The following is a 12,975-nucleotide window of genomic DNA, read 5'->3' on the forward strand; positions in this document are numbered from 1 at the left end:
ATATATATATATATATATATATATATATATATATATACATATATTTTCCTTTTTATATTTTTTCATTAATGGTTTTCTTTTTTTATTTGTTTCTTTTTTCTTTCTTTTTTTTTTCTTTCTGAACCTCTTTATATCCCCTCCCCCCCCCCACATGATTTGGGATCTCTTCTGATTTGGCTAAAGCATATTTTCCTGGGATTGTTGCCACCCTTTTAGTATTTTACTTGTTCCTTCATATACTCTTATCTGGACAAAATGACAAGGCGGAAAAATTCACCACAAAAAAAAGAACAAGAGGCAGTACCAAAGGCTAGGGACCTAATCCATACAGACATTGGTAATATGTCAGATTTAGAGTTCAGAATGACGATTCTCAAGGTTCTAGCCGGGCTTGAAAAAGGCATGGAAGATATTAGAGAAACCCTCTCGGGAGATATAAAAGCCCTTTCTGGAGAAATAAAAGAACTAAAATCTAATCAAGTTGAAATCAAAAAAGCTATTAATGAGGTGCAATAAAAAATGGAGGCTCTCACTGCTAGGATAAATGAGGCAGAAGAAAGAATTAGCGATATAGAAGACCAAATCACAGAGAATAAAGAAGCTGAGCAAAAGAGGGACAAACAGCTACTGGACCACGAGGGCAGAATTCGAGAGATAAGTGACACCATAAGACGAAACAACATTAGAATAATTGGGATTCCAGAAGAAGAAGAAAGAGAGAGGGGAGCAGAAGGTATATTGGAGAGAATTGTTGGAGAGAATTTCCCCAATATGGCAAAGGAAACAAGTATCAAAATCCAGGAGGTTCAGAGAACCCCCCTCAAAACCAATAAGAATAGGTCCACACCCCATCACCTAATAGTAAAATTTACAAGTCTTAGTGACAAAGAGAAAATCCTGAAAGCAGCCCGGGAAAAGAAGTCTGTAACATACAATGGTAAAAATATTAGATTGGCAGCAGACTTATCCACAGAGACAGGCCAGAAAGAGCTGGCATGATATATTCAGAGTACTAAATGAGAAAAACATGCAGCCAAGAATACTGTATCCAGCTAGGCTACATTTAAAATAAAAGGAGAGATTAAAAGCTTCCAGGACAAACAAAAACTGAAAGAATTTGCAAACACCAAACCAGCTCTACAGGAAATATTGAAAGGGGTCCTCTAAGCAAAGAGAGAGCCTAAAAGTAGTAGATAAGAAAGGAACAGAAACAATGTACAATAACAGTCATCTTACAGGCAATACAATGGCACTAAATTCATATCTCTCAATAGTTACCCTGAATGTTAATGGGCTAAATGCCCCAATCAAAAGACACAGGGTATCAGAATGGATTAAAAAAACAAAACCCATCTATATGTTGCCTACAAGAAACTCATTTTAAACCCGAAGACACCTTCAGATTTAAAGTGAGGGGGTGGAAAAGAATTTACCATGCTAATGGACATCAGAAGAAAGCAGGAGTGGCAATCCTTAGATCAGATCAATTAGATTTTAAGCCAAAGACTATAATAAGAGATGAGGAAGGACACTACATCATACTCAAAGGATCTGTCCAACAAGAAGATCTAACAATTTTAAATATCTATGCCCCTAACGTGGGAGCAGCCAACTATATAAACCAATTAATAACAAAATCAAAGAAACACATCAACAAGAATACAATAATAGTAGGGGACTTTAACACTCCCCTCACTGAAATGGAAGATCATCCAAGCAAAAGATCAACAAGGAAATAAAGGCCTTAAATGACACACTGGACCAGATGGATATCACAGATATATTCAGAACATTTCATCCCAAAGCAACAGAATACACATTCTTCTCTAGTGCCCATGGAACATTCTCCAGAATAGATCACATCCTTGGTCCTAAATCAGGTCTCAACCGGTATCAAAAGATTGGGATCATTCCCTGCATATTTTCAAACCACAATGCTCTGAAGCTAGAACTCAATCACAAGAGGAAATATGGAAAGAACCCAAATACATGGAGACTAAACAGCATCCTTCTAAAGAATGAATGGGTCAACCAGGAAATTAAAGAAGAATTGAAAAAATTCATGGAAACAAATGATAATGAAAATACAACGGTTCAAAATCTGTGGGACACAACAAAGACAGTCCTGAGAGGAAAATATATAGCGGTACAAGTCTTTCTCAAGAAACAAGAAAGGTCTCAGGTACACAACCTAACCCTACACCTAAAGGAGCTGGAGAAAGAACAAGAAAGAAACCCTAAACCCAGCAGGAGAAGAGAAATCATAAAGATCAGAGGAGAAATCAATGAAATAGTAACCAAAAAAACAATAGAACAAATCAACGAAACTAGGAGCTGGTTCTTTGTAAGAATTAATAAGATTGATAACCCCCTAGCCAGACTTAAAAAGAAAAGAGAAAGGACCCAAATAAATAAAATCATGGATGAAAGAGGAGAGATCACAACTAACACCAAAGAAATACAGACAATCATAAGAACATATTATGAGCAACTCTATGCCAACAAATTTGACAATCTGGAAGAAATGGATGCATTCCCAGAGACATATAAACTACCACAACTGAACCAGGAAGTAATAGAAAGCCTGAACAGACCCATAACCAGTAAGGAGATTGAAACAGTCATCAAAAATGTCTAAACAAACAAAAGCCCAGGGCCAGATGGCTTCCCGGGGGAATTATACCAAACATTTAAGGAAGAACTAATTCCTATTCTCCTGAAACTGTTCCAAAAAATAGAAATGGAAGGAAAACTTCCAAACTCATTTTATGAGTCCAGAATCACCTTGATCCCAAAACCAGACAAGGATCCCATCAAAAAAGAGAACTACAGACCAATATCCTTGATGAACACAGATGCAAAAATTCTCACCAAAATACTAGCCAATAGGTTTCAACGGTACATCAAAAGGATTATTCACCACGACCAAGTGAGATTTATTCCAGGGCTGCAAGGTTGGTTCAACATCCGCAAATCAATCAATGTGATACAACACATTAATAAAAGAAAGAACAAGAACCATATGATACTCTCCATAGATGCTGAAAAAACATTTGACAAAGTACAGCATCCCTTCCTGATCAAAACTCTTCAAAGTGTAGGGATAGAGGGCACATACCTCAATATTATCAAAGCCATCTATGAAAAACCCATCACAAATATCATTCTCAATGGAGAAAAACTGAAAGCTTTTCCGCTAAGGTCAGGAACACGGCAGGGATGTCCATTATCACCACTGGTATTCAACATAGTACTAGATGTCCTAGCCTCAGCAATCAGACAACAAAAAGAAATTAAAGGCATCCAAATCGGCAAAGAAGAAGTCAAACTATCACTCTTCGCAGATGATATGATACTATATGTGGAAAACCCAAAAGACTCCACTCCAAAACTGCTAGAACTGGTACAGGAATTCAGTAAAGTGTCAGGATATAAAATCAATGCACAGAAATCAGTTGCATTTCTCTACACCAACAACAAGACAGAAGAAAGAGAAATTAAGGAGTCCATCCCATTTACAATTGCACCCAAAACTATAAGATACCTAGGAATAAACCTAACCAAATAGGCTAAGAATCTATACACAGAAAACTATAAAGTACTCATGAAAGAAATTGAGGAAGACACAAAGAAATGGAAATATCTTCCATGCTCCTGGATTGGAAGAATAAATATTGTGAAAATGTCTATGCTACCTAAAGCAATCTACACATTTAATGCAATTCCTATCAAAGTACCATCCATTTTTTTTCAAAGAAATGGAACAAATAATCCTAAAATTTATATGGAACCAGAAAAGACCGCGAATAGCCAAAGGAATATTGAAAAAGAAAGCCAAAGTTGGTGGGATCACAATTCCAGACTTCAAGCTCTACTACAAAGCTGTCATCATCAAGACAGCATGGTACTGGCACAAGAACAGACACATAGATCAATGGAACAGAATAGAGAGCCCAGAAATAGACCCTCAACTCTATGGTCAACTAATCTTCGACAAAGCAGGAAAGAATGTCCAATGGAAAAAAGACAGCCTCTTCAATAAATGGTGTTGGGAAAATTGGACAGCCACATGCAGAAAAATGAAATTGGATCATTTCCTTACACCACACACGAAAATAGACTCAAAATGGATGAAGGACCTCAATGTGAGAAAGGAATCCATCAAAATCCTTGAGGAGAACACAGGCAGCAACCTCTTCGACCTCAGCTGCAGCAACATCTTCCTAGGAACATCGCCAAAGGCAAGGGAAGCAAGGGCAAAAATGAACTATTGGGATTTTATCAAGATCAAAAGCTTTTGCACAGCAAAGGAAACAGTTCACAAAACCAAAAGACAACTGACAGAATGGGAGAAGATATTTGCAAACGACATATCAGATAAAGGGCTAGTGTCCAGAATCTATAAAGAACTTAGCAAACTCAACACCCAAAGAACAAATAATCCAATCAAGAAATGGGCAGAAGACATGAACAGACATTTCTGCAAAGAAGACATCCAGACGGCCAACAGACACATGAAAATGTGCTCCATATCACTCGGCATCAGGGAAATACAAATCAAAACCACAATGAAATATCACCTCACACCAGTCAGAATAGCTAAAATCAACAAGTCCGGAAATGACAGATGCTGGCGAGGATGCGGAGAAAGGGGAACCCTCCTACACTGTTGGTGGGAATGCAAGCTGGTGCAACCACTCTGGAAAACAGCATGGAGGTTCCTCAAAATGTTGAAAATAGAACTACCCTATGACCCAGCAATTGCACTGCTGGGTATTTACCCTAAAGATACAAACGTAGTGATCCGAAGGGGCACGTGCACCCGAATGTTTATAGCAGCAATGTCTACAATAGCCAAACTATGGAAAGAACCTAGATGTCCATCAACAGAGGAATGGATAAAGAAGAAGTGGTATATATACACAATGGAATACTATGTAGCCATCAAAAAATGAAATCTTGCCATTTGCGACGACGTGGATGGAACTAGAGGGTATCATGCTTAGCGAAATAAGTCAATCAGAGAAAGACAACTATCATATGATCTCCCTGATATGAGGGAGAGGAGATGCAACATGGGGGTTAAGGGGGTAGAAGAGTAAATGAAACAAGATGGGATTGGAGGGAGATAAACCATAAGTGACTCTTAATCTCACAAAACAAACTGAGGGTTGCTGGGGGGAGGGGGTTGGGAGAGGGGGGGTGGGGTTATTATGGACATTGGGGAGGGTATGTGCTATGGTGAGTGCTGTGAAGTGTGTAAACCTGGCGATTCACAGACCTGTACCCCTGGGGAAAAAATATATTATATGTTTATAAAAAATAAATTAAAAAAAATTTTTTTTCAATAGAAATGGTATTTAAGTGACAGATGATGAAATTAGCAAAGATTTCCAAGCAGCCATTATAAATACACTCTATGCACTTGAGAATTTAAAGGAAAAACAACATGATGAGAGGAGATATGAAAGATATATAGAACATTCAACTATAACTCGTGATAAAATATGCTCTATCTAAAATGAAAATATTTAGATGGCTTAACCACACATTTAGAGGCTATAGCAGCAAAGACAACATACTTGAAGATATAACAATATAATGTATCAAAAATGAATGCAGACAATAAAGATGTAAAAATTTAAAAATACAGCTTCAATGAGCCATAGTCAAGAAGTCTAAAGGGCTGGAAAAACATATTTGAAAACATAATCGTTCAAACCTTTCCAAATTTGATGGAAGCTATAACACAATTCAAAGAATCTCAATGAGCCTCAAATAGGATAAGCAAAGAATAATCACAAAAATGTGCACTGCAATCACATTGTTGAAAATGAATAATAAAGAGAACATCTTAAAACCAGCCAGAGAAAAAAAGAGAAAAGTTTAAAAGCTACAGAATACAAATAACTGCAGACTTCTCACAAGAAATTTTATGTCAGAAGACAATGAAATTAACCCTTTAAGATAGTAAAAGAAATAAAAAGACCTATCTAGACATTTTATTAAACAAAAGCATATTCAAAAAATCAAGATGACAGAACCACAGAATTAATTTTTTTTTAAAGATTTTATTTACTTATTTGACAGAAAGCATAACTAGGGGGAACGGCAAAGGGAGATGGATAAGCAGATTCCCCACTGAACAAGGAGCCTGACTTGGGGCTGAATCCCAGGACCCCAGGATCATGATCTGTGCCAAAGGTGACTGAGCCACCCAGGCACCAGAACAACAGGATTAATTAAGAGCATTTGCTGCTATGCTTTTCAATTTTATTACTCTTAAAATGCAATGTAGAGCAACAGAAATGGGCAACGGTGACTTATGTTTGATTTCTGAGCCCTTCAGCAAAATGTATCTTCTTTGGGCTGAATTTATACGATAATGACAGTAAAAATATCTGTCTTCCCTATTTTAGTGGGCTATTGAGAAAATTAGATTATGTATGGTAAAGCACCTCAGAATGATAGTATGACATAATAATAGTAATAATATTAAAAAAATATAGCAAACATATAACACTTATTATTTGCCAGGCACTGTTCTTATTCTTTCACTTAGTTCTTATGGTAATCTTATAGGTAGAATCTATTTTCTCATTTTATAGATGGGAAAACAGAGCTACAGAAAGTCAAAGTACTCTAAATAAAATATAAAAAAAAAAAAAAAGAAAGTCAAAGTAACTTATTCAAGGCTAATGAGTAAGAATTGGTGCTAGAATTTGAAACCACCAAGTCTGACTCCAGAATTTCATGCTTTTAATCACTAGAATTAAAAAGAGAGAGAGAGAGAGAGAGAGAGAAAAGCACAGACTTTTAACTAAATGAGAAGCTCAATATTTGAATCCTGGCTTCATGGGTTGTGTTACTGTGGTCAGATCCCTTAAGCAGTCTGAACTTCAGTTTGCTCATCATAAAATAATACCAACTTTTAGATGTTTGGTGAGGACTAAATAAAAAAATGCAAAGTTTGATATTTAACCAAAAGGAAGGGTGTTGTTATTATTATTATTTTTTGGGAGTGGAGTGGTATATTTGTCTTCTCAGTCTGCCCTAAGAAAATAATCACTCACTGGGTGACTTAAACAACAGAAATTAATTTTCTTACAGTTCTGAAAGCTGGAAGTCCAAGATCAAGGTACCAGTACTGTTGAAGACCCCTCTTCCTGGTTTGTGGGTGGTCTTCCCACTTGTGTCTTCACATGGCCTTTTCTCCTCACACTTGGAGAGAGGGGAAAGAGATTGATAATGTCTCTTCATGGTCTTGTAAGGATTAGGGCCCCACCCTTATGATCTCATTTAATCTTAATCCTTAAATGTCCTATCTCCAAGTACAGTCATGTTGGAGGTTAGAGCTTCAACATATGAATTTGAGGGAGATACAATTCAGTCCATAACAAGTGGGTAGCTGGAGGGAGAGAATTTGTAGGGTAGAAGAAGTGTTTGGAGTATTTTGATATTTAAGGCAGATTCCTTAGATATCAATCGTGAAGGGGGAAGAGGCTGTGAGCTATGTCTAGTAAATTAGTAGATATATAACATACTTATAACCATATGCCATTTGTCTTCTATTTGGAGCAAAATTCAAAATGAATTAAAGACATTTTCAGACTAGCACATATTAAATGGATTTGTTCTCAGCCGATTTGCACTATGTTAAAGAATATTCTTTAGGATGAGTTAAAACCTTGCTTCTACCAAAGAAATGAGACTGATGTGCTACCTACTGTATTAACGAGGCACCTCTACCAAAGAAATGTATTTCAATGGAAATAGTAATCATGGGGAAATATAATAATACATTTTTAAATAATAAATAATTAATTTTTAAAAATGAGAAGTTTAAAATATTTTAAAAGAAATAACTACTCAGTGCAAAAATAATAATAACAGTTCATAATATACATACATATATACAAATAAAATGTATGGCTATAATAGTAGAATGAGGGAATGAAAGCATAACACTGTAAAGGCATTGTACATTATCAGTTTAAAACTAATAGAAAAGACTAGGATAAGTTAAGTCTTTATACTGTAACACAGATCAATCATTAAAAGAGAAAAAAATAAAGAGGTAGAATGAATAAGTAGTAACTGTAATAAAGTGGTATTGTAAGGGCCTATTTAGCCAGAGTGGCCCCACCTCAGTTGAACAGCCATTTTGTTGTTTATGCAGTAAAACTTAAATTGACTCTGCCCCACCCACAGGGGAACTTACTTAAAAGCAAGTCTGGGAAACCAGTCCCAGGTAACAAAGCCCAAATACAAGGGTGGGTCAGGTCAGGTGGAGATAACAGCCCAAATTCAGGGATGAGTCGGGTCAGGTGGAGACGTCCAATCAGTAAAGCTTGCATACTGTCTCCCTAGCTACCAAGGAGTGTGGGCCCCACCTTTTGGGTGCCAATTCTCACCAAGGTGATAGGCTAGTTCAAATAGCTACTATGGGGTGAATTGTAATTCAATTGGCCACCCGTGTGGGAACTAGCATGACTGTGCAGCTTTCTCTGTGTGTTACAATCTCATTGGCCACCTGTGTGTGGCCAGGTCCAACCACATGGCCTTTGCTCTATAAAAGTTAAGTCTGTAAAGCAGGGAGGGGTCGCCTCTTTGCAAAAGACGGCCCTGGCTGGTCAGTTTGATTCTCAATGCTAGGCGTGAAATAAATCTTTGCTTGACCTTCGCTTTGTATCAGTCTCCTTCCTTTGACCATGGACCCAACAGTATAATAAAAAATATGCAACTAATTTTAAAAATTAAAAAAAAAAGAGTAAAGAAGACACAAAGAAGACATGAAACAAATAGAGGAGAAAGATGCTTCATTTTAAGGAACTGACTCACTTGATTATGGGGGCTGATAAGTCCAAAGGGTGCAGAGCAGGCTAGCAGTCTAAAGACTCAGAGTTGCTAATGTAGCTTGAGTCCAAAGGCAGTTTGGGGGCAGAATTCCCTCTTCTTCAGGAGACTTCAGGTTTTTTCTCCTACCCCTTCAATTGATTGGGTGAGGCCTATTCACATTATAGAGAGATTTCTGCTTTACTCAAAATGTACTGATTTAAATGCTAATATCATTTAAAAAATACCTTCACAGAGACATCTAGATTCATGTACAGTGCATATGCTAGACTGATGTCTAGACCAGATATCTGGCCATCATGTCCTAACCAGGTTGACATATCAAATTAGTTATCCCAGATAGATTTATACTCAAAAAAATGATAATCACATTAAAATGTAAATTGGCTAAATACCTCAAGTAAAAGGAAGACTGTCAGATTGGAAAGAAAACACAACCCAGCTAAATGGTATCTATAAGACATACTTTAAATATAAAGACATTGACTAAAAATAAAAAGGTGAGAAAAGGTATGCCCTACGAATACTATTTACAAGAAAGTGGAAGTGACAATATTAATATCAGATATAGTCAACTTTAGAACAGTAAATATAAATATTACCAGGGATAAAAGACATTTTATAATGACACTTTACCAAGAAGACATAATAATCTTAAGTTCACTTGTACCTAAAACAAAGCATCTATATACACGAGGAAAAAATTGAAGGGAGAAGTAGAAAAATGAACAACTGTGATTAGAAATGTCAATACTTTTCTATCAGTAATTGACAGAACAAGCGGAAAGAAACTCAGATATAGAAGACTCAAATAATCAGCCTACACTGAAGGATAGAGGAAGGCTTTAGGTAACATATATAATCTTGCCCTATTCAACCATGATGCTATGGTGCTTATGCCTTAATCCTATATTTTGTGATTATCAGATGTATGGTGTTAGCAGTACGTGATTACAGAGCAGAGCTGTTAAATAAGAGCTTAGAATTTAAGCCAGCAGAATGGAGAGAAATGGTTAAGAAGACAAAAAGAAAAAAATGCAAAGAAGTGCATTGTAGTTAATGGCTTCCACCATTCAGCAGGGGGGCATCTTATTTCAGTGGTCTTGGGCAGAAGTAGTTTCCCTCTGGTAGTAATCCTTTGTTCTGAAAATTTAGAGCTAGCAGTTTACTAGGTCTTAAAATCTGTGAACTCTTCACTCCTGGAGATTCTCTGAGAATTTCACCTTATGGCTTCGAATAGTGTCATCTTCATCATTTTTAGAGTCAGAGAAAAGATCATGTTTTTGCCCAGAGGAATTTATGCAAGGATCAATCCCTTGCTACGTCATCTCCAGCAAGTGTGTTCTCCCATGCTATTTTCAAAATACCCAATCTTTCGGTCAAAAATCATGTAGAAAATAATTAGATGGTTTCTTGGGAGGGCAGTTGGTATGTATGGATGATAGGACCAAATAGCACTGGCTAATTTATCATAACAAAAATAGCTATGAGAACAGAGGAGAGTGAGACTCTTTGCTGAGTTACAGCATGAAATTCGTTAGTTCTCAATGACTTTTTGGAGAATAAGAGGATGTTATAAAAACTGAGAACATTAACAAAACTTTTAGACCTTTAGTTTTTTTTTTTATATTAGGATTATGGTTGGCTTTGACTGAGAAGAGTAATTCACTGGAAAACAAATCTTTTTATAGACAAATACTTCATCAGTCCTGAATATGAGTATGAGTTTTTTATGTCTGAATAGTACGCAATCATTGAAACATGTTTACCATAGTTTACTTAGAGTTAAACTAGGAAGGCTGAATTCTTAATTTTTCAGATTATTTTTGATCCTAAATTTCATAAATAAAAAAGGCTAACAATAGTGTTGAGATAAGTAAACTTTAGAGAGATGGAGCAAACCTAATTATTCTTTTGTATTGTTTTTATAAAATGAAAATAATGAATGGTTTGTGCTACTAATAACCATTTAGGAAAATCAAAGACATTTTGTGCTAAAAAAAAAAAATCTTTGCTTTTTGTTTTAATTTGAATTTGGGGTTTGAATTAGATAGTAGCAAAATCCATAAGGATTTTTAGAGGAGTCAAGGTTTGACCATAAGTAACAAGGATTTGAAAGCAAGAAATAACTACAGGAAATACATTTAAAAAAATAAATTACAGTGATTAGTAGGAAATTTTATAAAAATGATGCAAGGATATGTTGAAAACACAGAGGATAACAGAATATTTTAGTAATAAAAGAACCGCTGCTATCTGGGCACAAAACCCTGCAGTTTTGACAGAAAGAAAGCACAAATTCTGGTTTGGGTCTCTTTGTATTTCATCTATGTAACAAATGCAGTAAAAGATCCTTTTGCCTCATGAATAAGCCCATCATATTTATTTACCTTTGTCAAACATTTCAATACATTTTGTTCATTTAAAAATTATTATTTGTAGGTGTTACATTGCCAGGAAAACCATGTTCATTTCCCTTCAGACCTTAAGCCATCGAAATCATCCAAAAAATGTTTTCCAACCACAACGGAATGAAATTAGAAATAGTAACAGAAGGAAATTTGGAAAATATGCAAGTGTATGGAATTTGAACAACACATTCCTAAATAATCAATGGGTCAAAGAAGAAGTCATAATGGCAATTAAAAACTACTTCGTGATGAATGAAAACATGTACCAAAATTTATTAGATGCAGTTAAAACATTACTTAGAGCACATCTGTAGCTGCAGATTCTATATTAAAAAAGAAAAAAGTTCTCGTCAATAACTTAACTCTCCACCTCAAGAATCTAGAAAAAGAATAGACTGCTAACCCCAAATGTTCATCTACTGAGTAATGGATAAATGAAAGGTAGTATAGAGTCATATAATGGAATATTATTTAGCAATAAAAAGGAATAAAGTATTAATACATGAGATAAGATGGTTAAATCTTTAAAGCCTTGTATTAAGTGAAAGAGGCTAGTTACAAAGAGCCATGTATTATACACACCCTCTCGAAATGTTGAGAACTAGATACCTCTATAGAGGCAAAAAGGAGATCAGCAGTTGCTGGGCTGAAAGGAGGAGAAAATGTGGAGGGACTACCAATGGATAAGGGATTTCTTCTGGGGGTGATGAAAGACTACTGTGATGATGGCACAATTCTGTGAATCAACACCACTGAATTGTATACTTTGAAACGGTGAATAGAGTAGTAGTGAATTAGATCTCAACACACTTGTTAAAAACAAAACAAAACAAAAAACCCAAACCAGAATCCGCCTCTAGAAGTTCTGATTCAGGTTTGTGGTGGACTCAGATGAATCATGCTCTGTGGGAAGTGTGTGAGCTAGTAGCTTGTCTATTGTGCCTTCAGAGGACTGCTGTCAAAATGCAAACACGGTCTCTGGGAGAGGTAAGTTAATGAACACCTGCTATTCCATAGATATGAGTTAAATTATGAAGTTACCATCTGTCCTGTGGGCTCTGAGCCATTGAAATCCAACTGTGAGAATCTGAGTGGCAAGAAAGTAAAATACGGTTAAGATAAGTAGCTTAATGATGGTGAGGTGCGTAAGGGTGTCCTAGGAGAGACAGTCTGTAAGGGAGAGGGATTCTGGGATGACAGAGGTACCCGAGCCCACTCCTCTTGGACTAACCTGGTGCCATGTGCCTCTCAACTTAAGAATTAGGGAAAATGATAGCTAACATGTATTAATTACTTACTTTGTAGGGGTCAATATTCTAAATGCTTTTTTGTGGGATTACTTTGTTTAACTCTTTCCAAAGACTGGTGAGATTGATATGATTTTTATTTCCATACTACAAAAGAAGAAACTGAGGCATAGTGTAGAGTGATTATTAGGTCTCAAATTGCATAACCAACACTTGAAAAAGCCAGGATTCAGACTTGAAAGTTTGGCTCTAGAGCCTTATAACCACCCCCCGTCCCCAGGTTAGTGTGTTGATGCCACCTGGCTGTCACCAGCCAAGGCAGAGGGCAGAAGGAGAGGGTGCCAGTTACTTTACCCATGGCTTCTTGAGGCCATGACCAGGCTGCAGGTACTTTAGAAAGGAGGGGTGACACAATGTGGTGGTTCAAACAAGCACTAAATTGGATTTGGACCATCTTGAGT

This window comes from Lontra canadensis, unplaced genomic scaffold, assembly GCF_010015895.1.
Source record: "Lontra canadensis isolate GAN:19392208 unplaced genomic scaffold, GSC_riverotter_1.0 scaffold1, whole genome shotgun sequence".
NCBI lineage: Eukaryota > Metazoa > Chordata > Mammalia > Carnivora > Mustelidae > Lontra > Lontra canadensis.